This window comes from Astatotilapia calliptera, chromosome 18, assembly GCF_964374335.1.
Source record: "Astatotilapia calliptera chromosome 18, fAstCal68.1, whole genome shotgun sequence".
NCBI classification, from domain to species: domain Eukaryota; kingdom Metazoa; phylum Chordata; class Actinopteri; order Cichliformes; family Cichlidae; genus Astatotilapia; species Astatotilapia calliptera.
The window spans coordinates 21,668,863-21,696,201 of NC_137439.1; the positions used below are offsets into that span (position 1 = coordinate 21,668,863).

The window sequence follows — 27,339 nt, forward strand, 5'->3', positions numbered from 1 at the left end:
TGTGAAAATTATGTTGTGCGCTCAGAGATGCTCCTCTTCTCAGTTGGTTGTGTGGGAAAATTCCAGTAGTTCAGCATTTTTCTTCCCATTCTGATGCTCAGTTTGAACTTCACCAGGTCATCTTGACCATGTCTACATACCTAAATGCATTTAGTTCCTGCCATGTGATTGGCTGGTTGCATTAACAAGCAGCTGATCATGTGACAGAACAGTAAATGGCTTTATAATGTTTAATTTGCTGCGGTATTTATATTCGATTGTACTGTAATGACCAGCAGGACACTCACAGAAATATTTATTAAACCTGAGGAAAATGCAACTACAAAGTTAGCATAAAAAACCCCAAAGAAAATGGGAATGCAGTACTTTACTCTTATGTGAGTGAGTTCGGTAAAACCAGTGTTAAATACCCTAACTCTTTAATCTTTGGACTGAAGGAAGAACAACACTCGGTGTTTAATGCTCAATCAACAATCTCTTTATTCCATAGAACACTTTGAGCATTACGTCCGGATGGGAGATTTGCACAGGAGGGTGTCCGGCAAAATCTTGCAGTGTCTGACCGTTTCTCACATTCTTATAGCTTTGGCCCCCCTCCAAACTAAGGATTCACATTCTTGACCTTGACTTCCTGTGCAGTATAGTTGTTCTTTCTATAATCAGAAAAGCAAGGCCATGATTCTCTGCAATCAATCAGGAGTAGAATGCAACTTAAAACTATATAATGGTTTCACAATCTTTAATCAGAGGTATAATGTGGCCTATAGCCGTATAATGATTCAACAACTCTTTGATTAGAAGTATAATGTAGCATAAGATAGTGTAATAATCTCACACCAGACAGCAAAGTTACACTTTATCCATATCTGTTTTATCAGAGAAGATCAAATGATCTCACTTCAGCTATTTGTTTTTGCTGCAAAATAAGATTGTCAAACATAATGTATCCATAAGACAGTCAGTCTACTATCAGTCTTGATATTGTCTTAAATTGAATGAGGTCAAGTTGGAAATGACATGCATTCTGTTTCTGATAATGTAGCAATCAACTTTGATTAATCATTGAAAACTGCATATCGGTTGATGTCTACAGAGACAGAAATTAACTTGACTCAGTTTTATATTAGGAGGACGCTTTGTCAAGCTGAGTGTTCAGTGTTGGATGTTTTTTGACTGAGTTGATTTATTTAAAAATTTTCAGATGTTATCTCAGGCTGCTGGTGCATGAGATGAGCCCCCTTGTTCATAGTATTCTTAGAGTACTTAATGCATTTTAATCTATATCACTATATCGCTGGGCAAAATATCATGACACTTTTTTTACCCCTCTAAAAACCAGTGTAATCCTCTCAAACTAAAACTTTAAAGTAAACCAGTGTTTTCTATCGGCCCAGTTTGTATTTTCCTATGATACCATCCCTGTCCTCCTCTTCTCAGGGAGAGAGCACTCGGTTTGTTGATGTGAGGAGAAGTTTCGCAGTCACACTACTGTCAGAAAATAGGTCAGTTATCCCACGTTTCACTGCATGCCCAAAGCAGATGGGTGACAGCAGTAATTGGCATCAGGGCCTACAGCATGCTGTGGTGGCTCTCTCTCTCTCCTGAGATACTGCATCTCTACCGTTCCCCTGCTGTCTGTTGGAGTGTCTGTTAAAATCTCGCTGGCACCACTAAAACAGAAATATTTAAAAAAAAAAACAGCCCCCAACCCTACCTGTTCTTATGTGAAGCACGGCCACATAAGGTCATAGTGTATTGGGATTTTTAAAGATCTACCAAAACTTTGGTCTTCAGAGCTGGAGGTTTGCCATTTTACACTCTACTGTGCTAAATGCAGCACTTGTCTCCATCTGCTGCGATCTGAACGCTTTCTGAGAGAAATCCAAAGCATTTCATTGTACAAACGAAGGATGAATGTGAACCACAAAGAAAACCCAACACTGGTATGTTGCATACCACAAACTGCAAGGCTGGTGCTGTATTACCTTGTAAGGTTCTTCACTGTAAATCAAACACAAACACTAATGAATGAACCGAAGATTTGACATGAAGGTGTTAGATGAGAAGTCAGGTGGACACTCTGAGTGAACTCATTACATCTGCTCCTAGGTGGGAGACACATCTGAGCTCCAAATTTGAAAGCAGCTGTGAAGACATTTCCCTCAAGACCACGTATGTCAACTTCATTTGGCTGGATCGTCTGCCCTCTGTGAAAGTCTGAACCAAATTTGACAGAAATCCATTTTTATAGTAAAATAATTTTGGCCAGTAGTGGATCAACAGGACAGATGATTGTTTGATTATATATATTCATGATAGCTGAGATAATGCTGAAAAGGGTTTCACTTGCCTGAACCACCTCCATGTACCACCCTCACCATCGCCACCAACCGACATTAACACCCATGAAGAAGAGCCAATTAGAGAACAATAATATCATCTAAATTGTTTGTCAGCTATCAGAATGGATTAAACAGGATCTTGCAGTGTACAATAATTGCATTTGACTTGGAAAGCCTCTACTAAAATCAGTGTCTCGGGCAGCACCTCAAATGAAGAAAGAGTGACACCTAGTGGTCAAAGCAATGACTGGAAATTAAAAAAAATGATGACTTGTATTGACAGGTGGGTGAGCTCTGCACAACTTGCAGCAAATGAAATTATTTTCATACTATAAATGACAGTTTTCGTATCAACAATTTTGCTCTGAAGTCTTGCTATCCTCTGTTAAACAGATCAGATGTCATTTTTTCTCCCATGCCCTGAGAGGTTGCAGTAATAGTCTGGTCCTGTTGAACCACAGCTGCCATTCTGCTGAGAGATCTTTTTATTTGTCCAGCTTATGACCACTGAAGAAGATTTATTGGATCCACCTGCCCCGTTTCTTCTTTGACCTGAGCCTGATGCTGCACTTTTCATCTTGTACATGCCATCTTCCACCTCAAACACACACACTAGTTAACATTTGTCTTTCTGTGGCAATGCTTGGGGGAAAAAGCAAAAGGTTGGAGGTGGCGTGTCACAGACACTGCTGGTTAGGGGTGACAGAAGTAGTGTGCTTGATGACTCACTATATGAGAGTCTTTTCAGACACCAGGTGCTGTAAAAAAGCATTTATGTTTTTAAAAAACCCAACATGAACCCTACCTAGGGCAGGGCAATATGGCCAAAAATATATATCATGATATACATTTGATAATTTGCAATAACGATATAATTGACATTAGACAAAATACTTTACAACTCCACAACTTTATTAGTGCAAAAATCCCATCGAGGTATTTTCACTTAAACAAGCAGCTGTTTTTTTATGTGCATTAAAGCTATATAAAAATTTAACAGTGCTAATTCCTTGCTGACAGTTTAACCAAAAGGCATTTCCAGTGGAAACTGGCAGACTTATCCTGAGCATAACCATGTATAATATCCATTCGCACCAGAACCTCTCACCATAATATCCTATAATTGGACACAGTTGTAGCGTGATGACTGGCAGGGGGAGATCTCACCCTGTGTTTTTCTGCCTGTGGTAGAGGTGGAACCAGATCAAGTGGCGCCGATTCTTGAACAGCCTCAAGTCAGAGCTGGATTGACCTTCTGTCACCAGGTACTGATGAGCCCGCTGTGGAGAAACATCACTGATGATGTTCATGAATTCCAACCTGACTCTGGTAACCTTAAAACAGCACAGAAAAAATGTCACAATAATAATGTTATGCTGTTATTATTATAATAATAAGATAAACCAGGCGTCGGCAACCCTGGGCACGCGTGGCACAACTGGCACGCGAAAGGTTAACTGATGGCACTACCATAGCTAGACTGGCCATCAGTCAGCCACCAGTCCCAGAGACCACATATCAATGGCTCGTGCAGTATCACAGTTCCTCTCTCAACAAAATTAGTTTTGATATTTGTGATTTCCACATGTTACTCTTGATTTTTACCATATTTACTAATATTAACATAGAAAGTTACAAAAATTACTTGCTGAGAAAATAATTTCAGCAAATTCTTGCTGTGCTCCACCCTGATTGCACTAGTTTATTTTAACCAGACTTATGAGGCATGGAGGTTTCAGTTCAAGCTACATTAACTAACTACAACTAAAGGGTTAGGGTAGCTACATTAACTATAGTTAGTTAATGTAGCTAACTATAACTACAACTAAACTAAAACACAAGCGGTTCATTAAAAGACATGAGTTTTTTTTTAAACTTTATTATTGCTCAGTAATAAGACAAAAGTATTTATTACCTGAGTACGAGATTCATAAAAATACACCATAGCATTAGTTTAGTTTGTTTATTTTTAGCAAATGCATTTTGCAATTTAGAATAAATCTGCATTCATGTGCAAAATTTAGCATTTCCCAATGAGATTTAGAACATGCAGTGCCCTCACAGAAAGGGCCAAACAATTTCAACAACAGTGAGAGGTTCTGAATCGAGGTGTTTTATATTGTAAGGTAAAAACCTTACAAAATTAAAGCTCCAACCCAAACAATCCCCCACGAGCAAGCACTTGGCAACAGTGGGGAGGAAAAACTCCCTTTCAACAGGAAGAAACCTCCAGCAGAACCAGGCTCAGAGAGGGTCAGCCATCTGCCGCGACCTGTTTGGATGGGGCTGATGCGAGACAGAACCAACACTGTAGGATTTTAAAATTGTTGAAATCTTGTGAATTGTATATATCATAGTCGCTATGATTTCGACTATGATTTTGTAGGGAAACAATGTTTTCAAAAATTGCCCAAAAGAACAACAGTTCCTAATGGTCTTTGAAGAGGATTGTTCAGATGAATTGTTGTTATTCTCCGTATCAACAAAAACCTTAATCCTCTTCTCCTTCATCTTGTTCACTTCAGATATCAACGTTCTTGCTACATTATCTTCAAAGTTTAACTGCCTGAATTCCATGGCAGTCTGTACCATCATTTTAGACTTATATGTCTTCTTTAGACTCTTATAAACGGCTCTAACAAGTTTGCCTAAAGATTTTGGAAGTTGTGCGGGTAGTTTACCCACAGCCATTTCAATGACGTTTTCTAAAATGGCAAAAATGTTGACCTGCTTTGTTGCTGTGCCTGTCTTTAAGGCGATCATGTTGTTCAGCCTAACAAGAAACTGAATTATAAAGTTTCTTTCTTTAGTTTCTTGTGTCCTTTGCCCTGGACTGGGGATCTGTTCTTCAGACGTTTCAGCAGGACTGGTCTGATTTTCCCCAACAACAGAACCCTTTATCCTTTTCTCCTTTACCTTATTGATCTCTGATATTAAAATTCTTGTGACATTTTCTTCAAATATTGACTGACAAAATACAATGAAAAATCGTAGCAAGTCCTTGGAGTTGTACATCTTCTGCAGTCCACGGAAAACAGACTTAACCACCCTGTTTATAGATGTTGGCAGTTCTGCAGGTAATTTCCCTGCAGTTTTTTCTGTGACTGTTTTGATGAGTGAAAACATGTCGATGGGTTTTATGACTAATTTAGTTTTTGTTGTAATGGTGTTTGAAAGCTTTACAACAAACTGAACGATAAAGTTTTTTTCATCCATTTCTCGTCTCTCTGCCCGTGTACGGGTCATAAAGGCGGATTTGAAGAGAACTGTCTGCATCTCCTCTTCAGATATTTCTATGGGCCTGGTTTCCTGTGGACTGTCTGCTTTAAAGGAATCCATTTGAGTTTTTTTCTGTGCTGTTCTCTGATCCCGTTACTAGTGTCTCTAATAACTTTTGTTTCTAATGTCTCTGCAAAGCAAACCCTCGGTGTTGAATTGTGCTATACAAATAAACTTGCCTTGCCTCCGCGCCTATTTATGAGCTGGTAGGACCAGATCAAAGCTGAAAATGTATCACGTGAAACTGACGTCAGCTTTGGAGTGTGATGTCACTGGAGAGGGCGTAGCGACTGTTTTTATGTGTTGTCGTTAGCAACAAGGACGGTAAAACCATCGTGTCCGCTTGTTTATTTCCCTTTCACAATAAAGCTCAAGATCCTGTTGAGACTTTTCAAAATAAACTGAATCACATGAAAGAGTGTTTACGGATGAGTATGGGCACAAATTGTGGTCATAAATATGTTGTACTTGTAAAAAAGATTTGTATGTGTAAAAAAGATTTGTGTGTGGACTTAGCCAAAAAGTACATGTGAAACTCGAGCGTGTATGAACACACTGCAGGGTTGACATCACAATGCAGGGCTGTCATTACTACCTGCATTTACACCTAAAACAGGTCTGTGTGTGACATCACCATGCCACTGTGGCACTACCATAGCTAGACTGGCCATCAGTCAGCTACCAGTCCCAGAGACCACATATCAATGGCTTCATTAAAAGCAATGTCCAGCAAAACCTCTGGGGTCGTGTCTGTCTGGTAGAGAGTAGAATTCAAAAGGGCCAGAGCCTCATTTTAAGAAATATCACTTGACATCTGCAGCATTCATTCTGCTGTGGCTAGTGTGCTGCTCCAGTCTGTTACGGGGGTGGGGGGCATCATCAGAAACAAGGACGCAAGGAAAGGGGACAAACTAGTGAGGAAAGCTGGCTCCACAAATGAAGCCGCCACACATGCACACGCGCGCACACGCGCACAGGACTCAGATCAACACACGATCTGCTCTACGATCTGTGCCACAGTTAATCTCACTGCAGTGCTAATTTGAAAACTCTCACATATTTGGACAATCTATAATCTTCTATAACAAAAACATACAAGTGTTCATTGAAGTAAACACACAGAGCAGTAGTGGATTTTTTTAAATGTGTTCTCTTTATTTTAATTTGTTGCTAACTGCAAGGTTTTTATTTGTAGTTTTTGTAGTAGGAAGCACTACAAAAACTACAAACAAGAAAATTGCAGTTAACAAATGCAGTGCTCTCCACTATGTGAACCCATCACCTGAATTTTTAGATTTTTCAGTTCAAGCCAATTAAATCAAATCCAAAAATTCAACCCCAACAATCAAGTGACCCCCTATGAGCAAGCACTAAGCAACAATGGAAAGGAAAAACTCCCTTTTAACAGGAAGAAACCTTTGACAGAACCTGGCTCAGGGAGGGGCAAGTCTTCTGCCATGACTGGTTGGGGGGGTGAGGGGCAAAATAAAATTGAACATAAAGGAGAGCACAGCATATTTATGACAAGTTGGTAGACCGTGGCTGGAAAACATTATTACTGTTTTTAATAAGTACCTGGTCCACATCCACAATTACAGTAGGGCTGAAGTAGATAATAGCATGATCCCACAGAGAACAGCGGGACATTCACTTCAGCCGAAAAGCTTTGAGATGGACCAGCAAGCTGCAGGAACAACAATGGCCACTATGGCAAAACCTAAACCTGCTTGAAGTAGGTGTTTGGCACCACCATGATACCATGAACCATGGGTCTTAACCTCCTCAGGTTCAGGAGCATTTCTAGTTATTACATTATCTGCCAGTTCCACTTTTGGCTGATGATTTTCCAAAGTTTTGCTGAGTTCTGCAATCTCTTCTCTAATACTTTCATACCCTCTTTTGAGTTCTGTGTTTTCTTCCCTAATATTTTCGTACAGTCCTCTGAGTTCTGCATTCTCTTCTCTAATACTTTCGTACCCTCTTTTGAGTTCTGTGTTTTCTTCCCTAATGTTTTTGTACCGTCTTCTGAGTTTTGCAATCTTTTTCCTAAAAGCTGTGTGCTCTTTGCAAATCTCCATCACAACTTCCTGACCCTGCAGCCTGAGTGATCCAATTTCAGTATCGCTATTAGAAGATAAATTATTTAATGACTCCATTTCCTAAAACGTTTAAAACAAAGAGTCAAAAGTTAAATACCTTCTCTGAATTATTTAAATGCAGAAGTATTAGCTTTGTTAAAAACAACTGGCTTTCTGAAAATGCTCCAATGTAAACTGTTAAAGTGTTAAAGGAGCTCCTCTATTTAAAGACTTTTCGACTGTGACATCACTGTGACATCACAATGATCCTTTGAGAAGTTCAAAGGTTCAATGGAGCGCTGGGGATCATCCCGCGCATGCTCAGATCATACACAATGACATCAGAGGAGCGCTGGGGATCATCCCGCGCATGCTCAGATCATACACAATGACATCAGAGGAGCGCTGGGGATCATTCCGCGCATGCTCAGAACATACAAAATGAAATGAACTTATTTTTAAATACTTTTCTATCTAACAAAGGTGATTTTTGTAACACCTGTTATATACAGTTCAGTATATAGAGACACGAGACGACGAGGCTCCAGTTCCATACAGTGCAAAAGAACAACAATAAATATAGAATAAATAAATCTCTTTCTCTGTGCGCGTTACCGTTCTCACCTCCGTACGGGCGGGTACATGGACGAGGCAGACGCTTGCTGACTGGTGATGATGGCGGAGGACGAGAGTCCTGAAAAAAAGACAGGATGTCAGAACTGCAGCACACAGGCTGTGTCCCTATTCAGGGTCTGCACGCTTGAAGTACGCGCGCTACGCGTACTACAAGTACGAGAAGTGCGGAAGTGAGAGGCTTGTGAAATGGGACGGTATACGCTTCGTCGCGCTGTTCAGGTTGCCTAGCAACCATGATACTAACCGCGAGACACGTTACATACAGCATTGTATGACAGAAATGAAGGAGAAAAATGTTTTGTTAGTCATTCATTTTTATCATGACATCACTTTGATTAGTTGCGTATCTGAGGCTGAGACCATGGGACTGTAAAACATGATTGTTGGGCTTCATTTCTGTGCTGAACAGTCATTTAAGATTAGTTAGTAAATAACAATTAGTTAGTGTTGTTCATGAGACTAAAGTCATCTCACTGTGGTAATGTAAATATAATATGGCCAATATTATAGTATTGCCAGATTATTTATTTATTTATTTATATATATATATATATGTATATATATATATATATACATATATATGTGTATATATATATATATACATATATATATAAGAACAAGATCCGGGCCATCAACACGTACGCCCTGCCCGTGATCAGGTACCCTGCTGGGGTAATAGGCTGGCCAAAGGAGGAGATAGAAGCCACTGACATAAAGACAAGAAAGCTCCTTACCATGCATGGAGGGTTTCACCCCAAGTCCAGCACCCTGAGGCTGTACGCTAAGCGGAAGGAAGGGGGCCGGGGACTGGTGAGTGTCAGCACCACAGTCCAGGATGAGACAACGAACATCCAAGAATACATTGGGAAGATGGCCCCAACTGACCGAGTGCTCAGTGAATACCTCAGGCAGCAGAAACCCAAGAAAGAGGAGGGAGACGAGGAACCATCATGGAAGGACAGGCCCCTGCACAGTATGTACCACCGGCAGATAGAGGAGGTGGCTGATATCCAGAAATCCTACCAGTGGCTGGACAAAGCTGGACTGAAAGACAGCACAGAGGCACTAATCATGGCAGCACAAGAACAAGCTCTGAGCACAAGATCCATAGAGGCTGGGGTCTATCACACCAGGCAAGACCCCAGGTGCAGGCTGTGTAAAGATGCCCCAGAGACAATCCAGCACATAACAGCAGGGTGCAAGATGCTAGCAGGCAAGGCATACATGGAACGCCATAACCAAGTGGCCGGCATGGTGTACAGGAACATCTGTGCCGAGTATAACCTGGAAGTCCCGAGGTCAAAATGGGAGATGCCCCCAAGGGTGGTGGAGAATGACCGAGCTAAGATCCTGTGGGACTTCCAGATACAGACGGACAAAATGGTGGTGGGTAACCAACCGGACATAGTGGTGGTAGACAAACAGAAGAAGACGGCCGTAGTGATCGATGTAGCGGTTCCGAATGACAGCAATATCAGGAAGAAGGAACACGAGAAGCTGGAGAAATACCAAGGGCTCAGAGAAGAGCTCGAGAGGATGTGGAGGGTGAAGGTAACGGTGGTCCCCGTGGTAATCGGAGCACTAGGTGCGGTGACTCCCAAGATAGGCGAGTGGCTCCAGCAGATCCCGGGAACAACATCGGAGATCTCTGTCCAGAAGAGCGCAGTCCTGGGAACAGCTAAGATACTGCGCAGGACCCTCAAGCTCCCAGGCCTCTGGTAGAGGACCCGAGCTTGAAGGATAAACCGCCCGCAGGGGCGTGCTGGGTGTTTTTTATATATATATATATATATATATATATATATATATATATGCCACTCGCCTAGCTTGGGAGTCACCGCACCTAGTGCTCCGATTACCACGGGGACCACCGTTACCTTCACCCTCCACATCCTCTCGAGCTCTTCTCTGAGCCCTTGGTATTTCTCCAGCTTCTCGTGTTCCTTCTTCCTGATATTGCTGTCATTTGGAACCGCTACATCCATCACTACGGCCGTCTTCTTCTGTTTGTCTACCACCACTATGTCCGGTTGGTTAGCCACCACCATTTTGTCCGTCTGTATCTGGAAGTCCCACAGGATCTTAGCTCAGTCATTCTCCACCACCCTTGGGGGCATCTCCCATTTTGACCTCGGGACTTCCAGGTTATACTCGGCACAGATGTTCCTGTACACTATGCCGGCCACTTGGTTATGGCGTTCCATGTATGCCTTGCCTGCTAGCATCTTGCACCCTGCTGTTATGTGCTGGATTGTCTCTGGGGCATCTTTACACAGCCTGCACCTGGGGTCTTGCCTGGTGTGATAGACCCCAGCCTCTATGGATCTTGTGCTCAGAGCTTGTTCTTGTGCTGCCATGATTAGTGCCTCTGTGCTGTCTTTCAGTCCAGCTTTGTCCAGCCACTGGTAGGATTTCTGGATATCAGCCACCTCCTCTATCTGCCGGTGGTACATACCATGCAGGGGCCTGTCCTTCCATGATGGTTCCTCGTCTCCCTCCTCATATTATATATATATATATATATATACATATATATATATATATAGTGGGTGTATATAGTGTATATACATATATCACTGACCACTGACTTTCAGCTTGTTGTGTTTGTGGATATATGACTGACTTTAATTATTAAACATTCGCACATAAATAAGTGACGTCATATTCAGTACTTTTGACAGTTCACTCTTCGGCCGCTCCATCTTATTAGGGAAATTCCATATACATAAATGTAATTTCAAAACTCAGCCCCATCATTTAATTTGTTTTTGATTGAAATTGAATATTACTTAAACTTTCTTAAATTAACTTCCAATAAAAAAGGTTTATCATTGATTGAAATTCATTCAGAAATGTTTAACGAATGAGCTGTCACAACTTTCAAGTACAAAGTTGTTATGAAGTCTGTCACATCCCCCCGCTTTTTTTCTTTTTTCTCCTTTATTTATTTATCGTTCTTATTTCATTGTACTGTATATTGTTACTCTTATTTGCCTTGTATGTCTACTGTACAAACTGAACTGGAATGACTGACTGTTCGCTTTATAAGTTCAATAAAGTTTGGGGGGAAAAAAACAAAAAACCTCTTCAGCCGCTTCCTTCTGCCGTATTTTGCGGCAAAATTATCCACACGCACCGCCGCGCTATGAATTGTGGGATATATGTACGGTGGCCCCTAGAGACAAAGCACGTACAAACTCCAAAACACTTGCAAACTCCAAAACACGTACAAACTCCAAAACACTTGCAAACTCCAAAACACGTACAAACTCCAAAACACTTGCAAATTCCAAAACACTTGCAAACTAAAAAACACATGCAAACTCCAAAACACGTACAAACTCCAAAACACTTGCAAAATCCAAAACACATGCAAACTCCAAAACACATGCAAACCCCAAAACACTTGCCAACTCCAAAACACATGCAAATTCCAAAACACAACGGAAGTGCTCCAGGATGCTAGGGGCAGTGTTGAGCTCGATTTGCAAAATAAACGGCAAGTTTGTCTGTATGGCACGGTCTAGTCTCCGTTGCGCTTCCCATGATACTAACCGCTGGAAACGTGTCATACAACTTGGTTTGACAGAAATGAGGGAGAACATATTTTGTTCATTTGTTTGTTTCTACAAGAGCTTTGTGTGATTTGATAAGTATCTGAGGCTGAGACTAAAGTCATATCACTTTGGTAATGTAAATATAATATGGCCAATATTATAGTTATTATATTAATCATTATTAGCTATTACAGCAGTGAACATGAACTCTGTGTCAAATACTGAGCTTCAGTACAGATTCAAGTTGCAGTTATTTATATGTCTTATCACCTTAAATCTTCACTCAAAGACAAGTATCTTTGACAGTGCATATATAGGTGTATCATATATAAGAGACAAATGTTGTTCCTTCATGCTGGCATTACTAAATTTGGCTCATTGCTTACATATATTTATAAAAAGAAAATGTACAAGCTGTGATAACTGTTTCTGATAAAATGAAGAGTAGACTGATATATGAAATATTCCTTTATTGGGTGAGAAAATCAGACCATGTCATAACTGCTTTAAGTCATACAGAATAGATATCAGAGCCTTAAACAGGCTGGCTTCTACTAAATGGGTCAAACTGGGCAGAAAGTATACAAACACATAACATCCTTATAGAATATGATGTAACACTATAGATCAACTTAGCTCAGAATATATAAAGCATATAAACAATTACAGCAATATGATGCAACAAACACAGCAGTGCTACTAATCCAAAATACTCAAAGCTTCATAGAACTGAAACAAACATTTATTTTTAGCTCCATTCTGCTGCTGATACATACTTTAGGTTTCTGAATATTACACTTGTTGCTGCCTTTCATAGTGTGTAACTTGAAGGCCCTGAGTACTTTCTCCCACACTGAAAACACTGGAATGATAAAATTATTTGAACATTACCTAATAAGACTGATTCAGGACAGACAATTAGTTATTTTAAACTTTTCTAGCAGTCCTTCAAAAACAGGGAACAGTCTGTCTATTCTCTCCATCTGTCAGCTGCTGCTGGCTCTTCCTCCTCCTCTTCCTCACACACTGTTGAGTTTGTCCTGGTGGATCATTAGGGGTGCAAAGCCTCACAGATGATGTGCAGCAGTGGGTCCCTCAGTCTGTCCTCACTCTGGACACTTGCAGTTGTCACACATGGAAATCAAATGTGTGATAAGCTGCAGGATTCAAACACAAGTGTAACTTATAAATACATGTTCATACTTTTATTACACAATCAGAGAGAAAGAAAAAGAGAGAGAGTGCAGGACAGACAGACAGGTGGCAGTCTCAGGTGTATACACTGCTACAAAACAGCACAAAAGAAGGAGGATTTAGTGTTTGTGTTATTACGAAACAAGAAGAGTTCCCAGATGGTGCAGTGAACACATGTGTGACTCCTGCGATTAAAGCATCTTTCTTTCAGCTTAACAAGTGAACCGTCAGCTCGTTCAAACACACGTTAAAGTCCGTTTGGCTCGACACCACCGAACAGAGGCAGCAATATAACACAGCTAACATTAACAGTGCAGTGGATCCTGCTTGTGCCGTGATATTCAGGACTGCAAACCGAACAGCATCACTGACTTTCAGCTTGTTGTGTTTGTGGATATATGACTGACTTTAATTATCCACAAAATCATCACAATCTCTGTAAGATTAAGGTCGACTATATATATATATATATTTAAAGTAAAGGCTTTAAAACCAAGTTAATTCTGAAAGTACAGACATCGCTAATGTCACATAACTTTCCCGACATGTGGCCAACAGTAATGTTTTAATGTTCTTCATTAAAAAAATATTTGCGCATAAATAAGTGACATAATATTCAGTACTTACTTCTGAAAGTTTACTCTTCCTCCGCTCCGCTTCCACCGTTTTTTTCCGGCAAAATTATCCACACCACCACCGTACTATGAAGTCTGGGATATGTTGGGCCATGAAGGCTACACCGACCCATCCTTAAAATTCAGGGAAATTAAGGACGCATTTGAGGGCCGCATTTTGAGCAGCCTTTGAATTGGGAAAGCCTTCTCTTGTCGCTGTGACGTAATCGGCCTTAAAATGCGGCCTTTAAGGCTGCAAACCGGAGACCCCCAAGATGGCGCTCTGAGCAGTCACGTATCGCTGAGCTCTGCAATATGGAACGCCAGGACTGCCATAATGAATTAATTAAATACACCATTAAATAATTAATTAAATGTGTCAATAATTAATTAAAATGTGAAATACATAAATAATTAATTAAAGTAAGAGGTTTTAGTGATTAGGGAGGATGACAACGGGATTGATAAGCTAACCATTTTGTGGTCTGAGAGTGGTGTAGGATAAATATCAGTTTTAACTTTTTCTAAATCTTTTGAAATAAGCCAAAAATCAATACGTGAGTGTCTGGTTTGAGTCTTATTGCACCATGTATAAGCTATCTGAGACGAATGAGAATCCCTCCAAGAATCGACTAAGTTGAATCTTTGTGCAAACAGTCTTATGAATGAGTTAGAGTCTGAACTTCTAGAAGGCCATCTGTCCAAATAGCTGTTAAACACTGTATTAAAGTCTCCACCAAAAATAATAAAAGAATTGGGATATTTAGATAACCAGCGCAGTAGGCGCTCCTCCAACCTATCAAAATATAGTTTATTCTCCCTCTGACAGTTAAAACCATACACATTGACTAAAATATAGATAGAGTGTGCAGCCTCAACTATTAGAAAAATGTAATGACCATCTTTATCTATGTCAGAATTCAAGATTTTACCATTAAATCTTCCTTTAAGTATGCAGACACCAGCAGCATGCTCTGTACCATGGGACATCCACAGATCATCTCCCCATTGAGATCTCCAAAATATTTTTTCTTGTTCTGTTGAGTGAGACTCTTGTATAAAACAGAAATCTGAATTGAACTGCTTGCAAAACAAAAAAATAGCCTTACGTTTAACATTGTTTCTTAAACCTCTTGCATTTAAAGAAATAACAGACAAAGACATAATGATAGTAACAAAAATTAAAAGTGACAAATAAGAAAAAGCTTAGACCAAGTAAATGAAGAACAGTTGAATTGGGAACCTGGTCACTTAAGAGAGTCGTATATAAGATGAGAACTGCAACCCCTGAGTAAGGAAATTGGGAACTTGAATAATAATAGGAATACAATAGCCTAAAACAATAAAACCAATGTGGTAAAAAAAAATAAAATAAAATAAATAAATGCTTCACATATGAGCATTGAAAGGGAGCTTAATATAAATTTTTTTGCTCCATTTAAATAACTAATTATTCAAAAAAAGAATAAAAAAAAACACAAACAAAATAAAATAAAAAGAAGCTTATCCAGCTTGCTCATAACATTTTCAGCAAAAATATTGCAGCCAAACTGAAGACCAATAAACTTATAACAAATAAACTGCATCAGTTTAACTCTGATCGTTTTATGAGTCCAACAACAAAAACGAACGAACAAAAAAAGAACGGCAGTGAAACCAAGTTAATCTTAAGATACTTCAGTTTTCACCTCAAAATACCTTGGATCAAGTTATAGGGGTGGAAAAATCTCTTTTCCCTCCACGAATGCACGACCTCCTACAAAGAACGCCAGCTTGTTTTCTTTGCGTCTGTTTCTTCGGGCGCGGTCGTCAGGGGACAGATCCTCAGCCAGCTTTAGGTTGTTACCTTTCAGGTAGGTGGACTTCTTAGCAGCGCGCCAGACAGCATCGCGGTAGATCCTGGATGTAAACTGAATGATGATTCCCCTGGGTTGGTTGTTGTTGGACTTCTTGGGACCGATGCGGTGGACGGTGTCAACGACGTCGGGGAATTGTGTGGATGCTTTAAGCATCCACACTATTGAGTTCCTGTTTCTCTTTATTCTTTATTATCTTTATTATTATTATTCTTCAAGTTGCTTCCGTACACTTTTCGCCGTAGAACTACTTCCACAATTTTCAGCCGATTTTCACCGTTCAAATTTTAAACTATTCAGCTATTTTTGCTCTTTCCGGCTATGACTTTTGCTATTTTTAACTATTATACTTTTTAAAATATTCCACTTTTTTCCTTTAATTTGTCCCATTGAAATGAATGGGAAACTTCAGCAATTCTGCTAAAATTTGCTTGTTTTTGAAACTTAACTACTTCCTCATACTTTCACCTAGAACAACCATTCAAATTTTAAAATGTTCACAAATTATTGGGCTATTCAGGTATGATTCAGCTTTTTCAAATCTTTTACTGTTTTACTTTTATGCCTCTTAAAGTTTTGAGTTGCAAAATTGTGATTTTTCACAAAATACATGCGTTGTTATGGTTGCTATGCTCTTGGCTTCCAGTGTGCCACTGAAGCTTTTGCAGTCTTCTCTTCATGTCCGAACAACTGTTTGCTACTTGCTCAATTTTCACTCAACTTCCACAAATTATACATCAAAACGTAGGTATTTTTGCTGGCTTTCAGAAAATGTCACTATCATTGTTGTGGTATTCATAGAACTTTCGCAAATCTCCTCAGACTAACACAAGGTCAGAAAACTCTCCATATAAAGTCAATGGAGAGTTTGTTCAAAATCACCGCTGCATTTCTGTAATGAGAGGCATATTCGAATCGTCATATCTCCTTAACGAAGCAAAGTTAAGACATGAGGCTTGTCCCGGCATATCTTCAGACACTCCTGGCGCTCACAATTCAAGAATTTCTTTCTCAACTATTACCGTTCTGAAATGAGTTGGACTTGTTTGAGGGTAGGAAATTCGTCCTTCGCTCAGATTTCTTCAGATTTCAAAGTCTGGAAATGAACCACTTTTTTCTCTCGTCATAACTTTTTGTTGGATTTCCACAGAGACCTGAAAATTTCCATGATTGTTCACCAAAGCCTGCTGTCTCTTACGGTGAAAGAATGATATTGATACTGCAAACAGATTTCAAGTTACAAAGCGTTGTTTAAGGGCAAGTCAAGGCAGTTTTTGCTTCGCTCTACTCAGTTATGGTGCATTAGAAGTCAAATATCTTTAATAATTCATATTTTAATGATAAATTGTAAACACTGGAAGATTCCCCCATGTCTTCTGAACAAAACGGTGTAAGAATGACCGTTCTAGCCCCTACGGTTAGGAAATTATGGTCATTTGTTTGAGGGGAGTCGTCACTATGAGAAATAGACTGCAATAATCCTGTGCCTCTCTCTGCTGCGTGTGTAAAAAGATGCACCTTTTTTGGCGGGAAAACGTAAACAGCCACTCTGATTGGTGGATTTAAATTCGGCAGCTCTCTCCCTCTGTGTGTGTGTGTGTGTGTGTGTGTGTGTGTGTGTGTGTGTGTGTGTGTGTGTTTAGTGGGAGAGAGAGGACCCTGCCCTTATTTGGCAGCATGTCATTGTAGGATTTAAATTGAATATAGTTAGACTGATTGACTGGATTAGAGCCTGTGTTTGTGTGTCCCTCTCTGCATTTCTGTTTCAATATGCCTCCATATTCGTAATTTTGTAAGTTATTGCTATTCTGCTAAATCATAGTATTTCTGGTACTTTTCGGTACTTGTGCTAAATACAGTATTTCTGCAAAATTATAGTATTTCTGCTTTATTATACTATTTGTGCTAAAACATAGTATTTCTACTAAATGTAGTATTTCTGCTTTTTATACTATTTGTGCTAAATTATAATATTTCTGCTTTTTATACTATTTGTGCTAAATTATAATATTTCTGCTTTTTATACTATTTGTGCTAAAACATAGTATTTCTACTAAATGTAGTATTTATGCTTAATCATAGTATTTCTATATATTTCTGCCAGGTCCCCAGGCAGCCAATCCTCTGTGAGGACTTAGACATTCAAATTTTCAAATCAGGGCCTGCACGGTTTCCCAGCCAATCATATATGTGTCCTGAGGCATTCAAATTTGCATATTGGGGCCTTCATGGCTTCTAAGCCAGCCAATCATATCTGAGGGCTGAGGAATTCAAATCCACAAATCAGGGCCTGCACGGCTTCCCAGCCAGCCAATCATATATGTGGCCTCAGGCATTCAAATTTGCATATTGGGGGAATTCGTGGCTTCTAAGTCAACAAGTCATCCATGTCGTATATCTCTAAAAATTCACATTTTAATGATAAATTGTTAACACTGGAAGATTCCCCCATCTCTTCTGAACAAAACGGTGTAAGAATGACCCTTCTAGCCCCTACGGTTCGGAAATTATGGTCATTTGTTTGAGGGGAGTCCTCACTATGAGAAATAGGCTGCAATAATCCTGTGCCTCTCTGTGCTGCGTGTGTAAAAAGAGGCACATGTTTTGGCGGGAAAAAGTACACAGGCTCTCTGATTGGTGGATTCAAATTCAGCAGCTCCCAGGCTGACCTAGAAACTTACTTCTCTCTCCCTGTGCATTTTTTTGCTGATTTTTTCATTTAACAAGTATATTTGAGGGACCCTCAGCATGTTCAGCATTTTTTCAGCTGTCCATTTTGCTTTTCCAATTTTTCTGTTTAACTTATTACTATTGTGCTAAATCATACTGTTTCTGCTATTTCATAAGATTTGTGCTTAATATAGTATTTCTGCTTTTAATAGGATTTGTGCTTAATATAGTATTTCTGCTTTTTATAGAATTTGTGCTTAATATAGTATTTCTGCTTTTTATATGATTTGTGCTTAATATGGTATTTCTGCTAAATTATAGTATTTCTGCTTTTTATAGGATTTGTGCTAAAACATAGTATTTCTACTAAATGTAGTATTTATGCTTAATCATAGTATTTCTATATATTTCTGCCTGGTCCCCAGGCAGCCAATCCTCTGTGAGGACTTAGACATTCAAATTTTCAAATCAGGTCCTGCACGGTTTCCCAGCCAATCATATATGTGTCCTGAGGCATTCAAATTTGCATATTGGGGACTTCATGGCTTCTAAGCCAGCCAATCATATCTGAGGGCTGAGGAATTCAAATCCACAAATCAGGGCCTGCACAGCTTCCCAGCCAGCCAATCATGTATGTGGGCTCCAGGTATTCAAATTTGCATATTGGGGAATTCGTGGCTTCTAAGTCAACAAGTCATCCGTGTCATATATCTCTAAAAATTCATATTTTAATGATAAATTGTCAACACTTGAAGATTCCCCCATCTCTTCTGAACAAAACGGTGTAAGAATGACCGTTCTAGCTCCTACGGTTAGGAAATTATGGTCATTTGTTTGAGGGGAGTCGTCATTATGAGAAATAGACTGCAATGATCCTGTGTCTCTCTGTGCTGCGTGTGTAAAAAGGATGCACCTGTTTTGGAGGGAAAGAGTGCACAGGCTCTCTGATTGGTGGATTCAAATTCAGCAGCTCCCAGGCTGACCTAGAAACTCACTTTTCTCTCCCTGTGTGTGTGTGTGTGTGTGTGTGTGTGTGTGTGTGTGTGTGTGTGTGTGTGTGACAGAGAGAGAGAGAGAGAGAGAGAGAGAAAGGCTTTTAATGGGATGATCTCATTCTAAGATTCAAATTCAATATATTTAGACTGGTTGACTGAATTGGATCTTGTGTGTGTGTCTCTCTGTGCATGTGTGTTTTCTTATGTGTACATATTTGTGATTGTGTGGCTGTTATAGATTTTTTTGCTGATTTTTTTCATTTAACAAGTATAGTTGAGGGACCTTCAGCATGTTCATCATTTTTTCAGCTGTCCATTTTTGCTTTTCCAATTTTTCTGTTTAAGTTATTACTATTGTGCTAAATCATACTATTTCTGCTATTTTATAAGATTTGTGCCAAATACCGTATTTCTGCCAAATATAGTATTTCTGATTAATTATAGTTTTTTCTACCAAATCATAGTACAGTATTTCTGCTTTTTATAGGGTTTGTGCTTAATATAGTATTTCTGCTAAATTATAGTATTTCTGCTTTTTATAGTATTTGTGCTAAATTATAGTATTTCTGCCAAATTATAATATTTGTGCTAAAACATAGTCTTAATTTAAAATTACAATATTCATAGTTCATCACAGTGTCTCTGGTAAATCACAATATTTCTGCTCTGTTGTACTATTTTTCTAAATCATAGTGTTTCTGTAATGTTTAAGTATTTTTGGCTAAATATATTCTTTCTGTTATCTTATACTATTTCTCCTAAATTCTTGTATTTTTGAGAAGTTATCATGTTTCTGGTAAGTTACAATATTTCTGCTAAATTCTGCTATGCTATTGTATTTCTGCCAAGTATTATGTTTCCTCTAAGATATTGCAGTTCTGCTAAGTTATTCCATTTTAGCAAACTTCTTTTGCTTCTGCAAAGTTTTTACAATTTCTGCAACTTTTCAGCTTTTTCAGCTACTTTTTGCATACAGCTTCAGCTTTAAGCATCCACACTGCATTTTCGCAGGAAATGCAAATTTTTCTAGTTTATCTTGCATCTCCGGTAGGACTGATCTACAGACTTTGATTACCTCCTGCCGCACGTCCTGCTTGTCCCTCTCGGTCAGACAGTAGAGCTTCAGATTCCAACGGCGTGAATAGCTCTCCAGGTGAGAGATGCGCTTTTCCTGTGCTTCAGCGATTGCTTTATATTTTTCGAGCTGTGCCTCAACACTGACAACTCTGCTCTTCATATCATTTAACTCAGCACAGACAGCATCAAATGACTCCTTAACAGCTGTGATATGTTCAGTGTTCTCTTGGACAGCTTTTTTCATCTCGGAGATGGCTATGGAGTTGTCACTCACCATTTTTTCAAGAGTGTCCGACCTCGAGTTAATCAACATGGTAAGTGATGAGAGCTGGGAGAGAACCGTAGATGTCTCCGTATCCGCAATTTTTCTTAGCTTACCAGCGGGAGAGGCGCATGGAGTGATAGGGAGAGGGGGAAACTCTTCTTCCATCCGTGAATACTGAAGCGGTTCGGAAACTGCCTCCAAATAGTCGTGCATGGAGTCGATGAGAGTATTTTTAGTGTCGGCGGGCATCTCAGTAGCGAGAGAAGACTGAGCAGCTTGGCTAACATTAGCAAGCTTGCTAACGGAGCCGCTGTTAGCATGCAACTTCTTAGAATCGGTCTTTCTCTTCTCGGGTTTGCTCATTTTGGTTCACAAATGGATACCAAAATGAGAAGTAAAGGATGACTATTGCGTAGGCGTAAATAAAGTCTCTGTTCACTGTGTGTAATATATATTTTAAAAAAAAGGCCAGGTTCGCAGGTATGGAACGCCAGGACTGCCATAATGAATGAATTAAATACACCATTAAATAATTAATTAAATGTGTCAATAATTAATTAAAATTGGAATTAATTAATTAAATAAATAGTTCTGACACATGTAATTAATTAATTATTGACACATTTAATTAATTATTTATGTATTTCACATTTTAATTAATTATTGACACATTTAATTAATTATTTATGTATTTCACATTTTAATTAATTATTGACACATTTAATTAATTATTTATGTATTTCACATTTTTATTAATTATTGACACATTTAATTAATTATTGACACATTTAATTAATTATTTAATGATATATTTATTTATTTCATTTTGGCAGTCCTGGCGCCTGGCTCTCATCATGAAATAATTTTATCTGTCAGCCTCACCCATCAAACTCAGGGGGCGGGGTTAACGCTGATCGAGTCAAAACCATTGCTTTGGCCTGGTGGCCATTGTTTCTAGCACACAACAACCTGCATGTGGAAGCTAACAGAACTGAACTTTGAAAAACCCTGTTTGTGTGTCACCAAATACCGTTTTAATATTTTTTTAGCCGAGAATGTAGTGGTTTAATCTTCATGTGTCTGGTCGGTTTGTCAAGATACAGCCTCTTTGCAAAAGTGCTTCGATGATTTCGGAGATGTCTGCCCAGTCTCACGGCAAAGCGTGGGATAGACCCGCTCGCCTCGCAAGCAATCCCACCGACAAAGCGCAGGCCCCGGTACACAGCTGTAGTAACCCCCGCTGACTTCTTTTACTGAGGTTATATTTATCGGTGTTTTATTTCCTGATGTTCTTATGTGTCCTACGTGTTTCAGTCGCCAATTCTGAATTATAACTAACATTAAAAACATGTTTAAGGAGGAGAGAGAGCAAATAAATCTGTTTAACATCTGATCTTTGGGGTTTTGTTCAGTAATCAGCGTGACCTGTGTATAAACACATAAAAGAGATAACGTTGGTGTTTCTGTCATGTAGTAACTGCTGGCTTTAACTGTACAAAGGTTGTTCGACACTATGAAACACATACAGACTTCATGATGTTCGGCTAATATTTTTATTGTGAATATTAATCACGCTGACCTCGCTCTGTACACCACGCAGCGAGGTCAGCATATCCACGATATCCACGATATCCTCAGCTCCATGAGTTAACACAAAGTTTCCCAGCTGACTATCTAACTGCCAACTATTCCAGAGACGTGAAAATATACAGCATAAAGAAAAGTGTAAGAGACTCAGCAGCAGATTAGAATAACAGTTATACATTTAATAAATCACCAAATGAATCCAAGAAACGAGCAAACCTGTTCCGACAATTTGAGTTTGTGTTCCCTCAGCCGCAGACTCGCTGCTGTTTAAATGTTTGAAAAGGAAGATTAGATATAAACAAACGTCAAACATAGACTCAGTCTGCCTTCACATTTGATATGTATAGCACGTATAGTGGCTGTGTCCTGTTTTAAGATCATACATGTAAAATTGTTGTCTGACCTCCGTCGATCCAGCCGCTCAGAGTCCGTGGTTACCATGGTTACTGCATAAGCAGCTATAATGTTAACAGCTGGCACTGAGGAAGCTTACCGGCAGCATGGGTGTTTCTGTTTTTCATTGCAAAAGAACTGTCTGAATGGTTAACTGAAGTTAACTTGGATAAATTATAGTTAAGGAGTATCACAGATAATGTCTATGTGAGCTGTGCGACTGTTCACCACTACACTGAAATCAGCAGGCTATTACTGAAATACACGTGCTATATCATAAACTATGATATAAATAGGGAGGTCCTATTAACATGTTTAGTTTTAAAGGACACCTTCCTGCCTTTAGTCTCATTCATGAGCAGTATTAGTTTTCTTCTAACATCCAGAAATCTGCACGATGTGTTTCATAGTTTGTAACAAGCCTTTGACAGGTAAACATAACATGACCGAAAAAGCAAAAAAAAAAAAAAAAGAGAGAGAGAGAGAGTGTTGACATAAGAAGAGAAAATGCTCTCAATTATGGAGACAGACAAATGGTTCATTTATGTTTGATGTGTGTTTATTCCTCCCTAAATATCGTCGGTGAAGTTCGCCATGCACGTCAGATTTTCCTGCGCATTTTTATACCTCTGCCAACAGAGGGAGAAAAAAAATCACATTCTAACAGACAGCTGGTGCTTAGAATACAGTTGAATAACTATTAAAAAACAGATGATATTTAGATGATAGTTCAGTCTAACACATGTGCCAGTGAACCATTAAACGTCTGTGAAACTATGCAGTTATGAAACGTAACTTTAACCTCAGCCAAACCGATTTGCTCAGTTGTAAATAAAACAGCGAAGTAAACGTGACCCGACAGACAGAACCTGAGTGAATGAAGTCCAGCGTTTAACTACTGAGAGCTAAAACTCAGCTGAGATTTCAAAGCTGTGTGCCGGTGATTGGACATCAGTCGCTGATGAAGCTGGTTCACTTATAAAGTGCTCTGTAAGGAAACAAGCTCCAGCAGCTCTGCGCTCGGGAAAAAACCCTATATTTACTTATCTTGTGCAGAAAAATGCGCTGACATTGCGTTATATCGAGTACCGGCTGCCCAGTTAAACTGTGACTATCACCAGGTAACGTAGGCGTGTTTCTTGAATTAGCAGCAGGTGTTAAACAGCTGACAGATGAGGAGGAGAATGCATGCAGGTAAAGTGAGGGTCTGTTGAGCTGATCGCTGGTTTTGTGAGAAAAATGTCAGCTCGTTCTTTATGTTACAGAAGCACAGAGACACAAGACCAGGCGGAAAGAGACGATCGTTCGGTGAAAATGAGAATCTGCGAATGCAACATGTGGAACACGGAGAGTGGAATATGTAAACAAACCGGTTAACGTAACCCCCTCGGTGCACTCTGCATGCTAATTGTTAGCAGAGCTAGTGAAATCTCAGAAAACATCTGAGCACTTTTGCAAACATGTTCTATGTTGACAACCTGACCAGACATACGGCGCGACATTCGCGGCTAAAACACTGTTAAAAGTGTAGCTGGTGACAGAAAAACGAGGTATTTTAAAACTACACCACCACCATTGCTGCCTGTGATTTGATCTGCATTCTGGGATACCTGGCTGCCCCAAGTCTACACAAGCAATCGATTATCTAGGATCGACCTGTTTTGACTTACTTTGCACGGCAACCAATCAAATGTTAGAGAAGCTGCATGGGCAGCGTTAACCCCGCCCCCTGAGTTTGATGGGTGAGGCTGACAGATAAAATTATTTCATGATGAGAGCCAGGCGCCAGGACTGCCAAAATGAAATAAATAAATATATCATTAAATAATTAATTAAATGTGTCAATAATTAATTAAATGTGTCAATAATTAATTAAAATGTGAAATACATAAATAATTAATTAAATGTGTCAATAATTAATTAATTACATGTGTCAGAACTATTTATTTAATTAATTAATTCCAATTTTAATTAATTATTGACACATTTAATTAATTATTTAATGGTGTATTTAATTCATTCATTATGGCAGTCCTGGCGTTCCATACCTGCGAACCTGGCCTTTTTTTTAAAATATATATTACACACAGTGAACAGAGACTTTATTTACGCCTACGCAATAGTCATCCTTTACTTCTCATTTTGGTATCCATTTGTGAACCAAAATGAGCAAACCCGAGAAGAGAAAGACCGATTCTAAGAAGTTGCATGCTAACAGCGGCTCCGTTAGCAAGCTTGCTAATGTTAGCCAAGCTGCTCAGTCTTCTCTCGCTACTGAGATGCCCGCCGACACTAAAAATACTCTCATCGACTCCATGCACGACTATTTGGAGGCAGTTTCCGAACCGCTTCAGTATTCACGGATGGAAGAAGAGTTTCCCCCTCTCCCTATCACTCCATGCGCCTCTCCCGCTGGTAAGCTAAGAAAAATTGCGGATACGGAGACATCTACGGTTCTCTCCCAGCTCTCATCACTTACCATGTTGATTAACTCGAGGTCGGACACTCTTGAAAAAATGGTGAGTGACAACTCCATAGCCATCTCCGAGATGAAAAAAGCTGTCCAAGAGAACACTGAACATATCACAGCTGTTAAGGAGTCATTTGATGCTGTCTGTGCTGAGTTAAATGATATGAAGAGCAGAGTTGTCAGTGTTGAGGCACAGCTCGAAAAATATAAAGCAATCGCTGAAGCACAGGAAAAGCGCATCTCTCACCTGGAGAGCTATTCACGCCGTTGGAATCTGAAGCTCTACTGTCTGACCGAGAGGGACAAGCAGGACGTGCGGCAGGAGGTAATCAAAGTCTGTAGATCAGTCCTACCGGAGATGCAAGATAAATTCCCCGACGTCGTTGACACCGTCCACCGCATCGGTCCCAAGAAGTCCAACAACAACCAACCCAGGGGAATCATCATTCAGTTTACATCCAGGATCTACCGCGATGCTGTCTGGCGCGCTGCTAAGAAGTCCACCTACCTGAAAGGTAACAACCTAAAGCTGGCTGAGGATCTGTCCCCTGACGACCGCGCCCGAAGAAACAGACGCAAAGAAAACAAGCTGGCGTTCTTTGTAGGAGGTCGTGCATTCGTGGAGGGAAAAGAGATTTTTCCACCCCTATAACTTGATCCAAGGTATTTTGAGGTGAAAACTGAAGTATCTTAAGATTAACTTGGTTTCACTGCCGTTCTTTTTTTGTTCGTTCGTTTTTGTTGTTGGACTCATAAAACGATCAGAGTTAAACTGATGCAGTTTATTTGTTATAAGTTTATTGGTCTTCAGTTTGGCTGCAATATTTTTGCTGAAAATGTTATGAGCAAGCTGGATAAGCTTCTTTTTATTTTATTTTGTTTGTGTTTTTTTTTATTCTTTTTTTGAATAATTAGTTATTTAAATGGAGCAAAAAAATTTATATTAAGCTCCCTTTCAATGCTCATATGTGAAGCATTTATTTATTTTATTTATTTATTTTTTACCACATTGGTTTTATTGTTTTAGGCTATTGTATTCCTATTATTATTCAAGTTCCCAATTTCCTTACTCAGGGGTTGCAGTTCTCATCTTATATACGACTCTCTTAAGTGACCAGGTTCCCAATTCAACTGTTCTTCATTTACTTGGTCTAAGCTTTTTCTTATTTGTCACTTTTAATTTTTGTTACTATCATTATGTCTTTGTCTGTTATTTCTTTAAATGCAAGAGGTTTAAGAAACAATGTTAAACGTAAGGCTATTTTTTTGTTTTGCAAGCAGTTCAATTCAGATTTCTGTTTTATACAAGAGTCTCACTCAACAGAACAAGAAAAAATATTTTGGAGATCTCAATGGGGAGATGATCTGTGGATGTCCCATGGTACAGAGCATGCTGCTGGTGTCTGCATACTTAAAGGAAGATTTAATGGTAAAATCTTGAATTCTGACATAGATAAAGATGGTCATTACATTTTTCTAATAGTTGAGGCTGCACACTCTATCTATATTTTAGTCAATGTGTATGGTTTTAACTGTCAGAGGGAGAATAAACTATATTTTGATAGGTTGGAGGAGCGCCTACTGCGCTGGTTATCTAAATATCCCAATTCTTTTATTATTTTTGGTGGAGACTTTAATACAGTGTTTAACAGCTATTTGGACAGATGGCCTTCTAGAAGTTCAGACTCTAACTCATTCATAAGACTGTTTGCACAAAGATTCAACTTAGTCGATTCTTGGAGGGATTCTCATTCGTCTCAGATAGCTTATACATGGTGCAATAAGACTCAAACCAGACACTCACGTATTGATTTTTGGCTTATTTCAAAAGATTTAGAAAAAGTTAAAACTGATATTTATCCTACACCACTCTCAGACCACAAAATGGTTAGCTTATCAATCCCGTTGTCATCCTCCCTAATCACTAAAACCTCTTACTGGAAGTTAAATAGTACCATTCTTGAGCATAAAGAAGTGATTTGTGAAGTTCAGAGATTCATTAAACTTTATTGGAGTAAAGCTCTCACAGATAATACATTTTGTAGTAACTGGGAACTTTTGAAATATGAAATTGGAAAATTCTTTAGAAAATATAGCAGTGATTTAGCAAAAAAAAGAAGATCTGATGAGACGCAAGTGATACAAAAGATCACATGCCTTACTTCCAAACCAATAGGTACCCTCAGTGAATCTGATAAGATAAAACTGGTTGACCTGCAGCATAAGTTAGATGAGATTTACAAACGCAAAGCTGACGGAGCATTTATTCGGTCTCGCAGGAAATGGCTCGAAGAAGGAGAGCAGAATTCAGCCTATTTTTTCAGAC

General features: G+C 39.2%; 1 long non-coding RNA gene across 2 annotated transcripts; it reads right to left on the minus strand.

Moving 5' to 3' along the window:
- Nucleotides 1-455: 455 nt before the first annotated feature.
- LOC145422014 (uncharacterized) lies at nucleotides 456-26,169 on the minus strand. Of its 2 annotated transcripts, XR_013903384.1 has the most exons (3): nucleotides 25,023-26,169; nucleotides 8,324-8,393; nucleotides 456-3,676 (listed from the first exon to the last, which is right to left on the minus strand). It is a non-coding gene; the product is annotated as an uncharacterized LOC145422014 (long non-coding RNA). The 2 variants fall into 2 exon arrangements; XR_013903383.1 differs by lacking the exon at nucleotides 25,023-26,169 and having other exon boundaries at nucleotides 8,324-8,843.
- Between the last annotated feature and the right edge of the window lie 1,170 nt (nucleotides 26,170-27,339).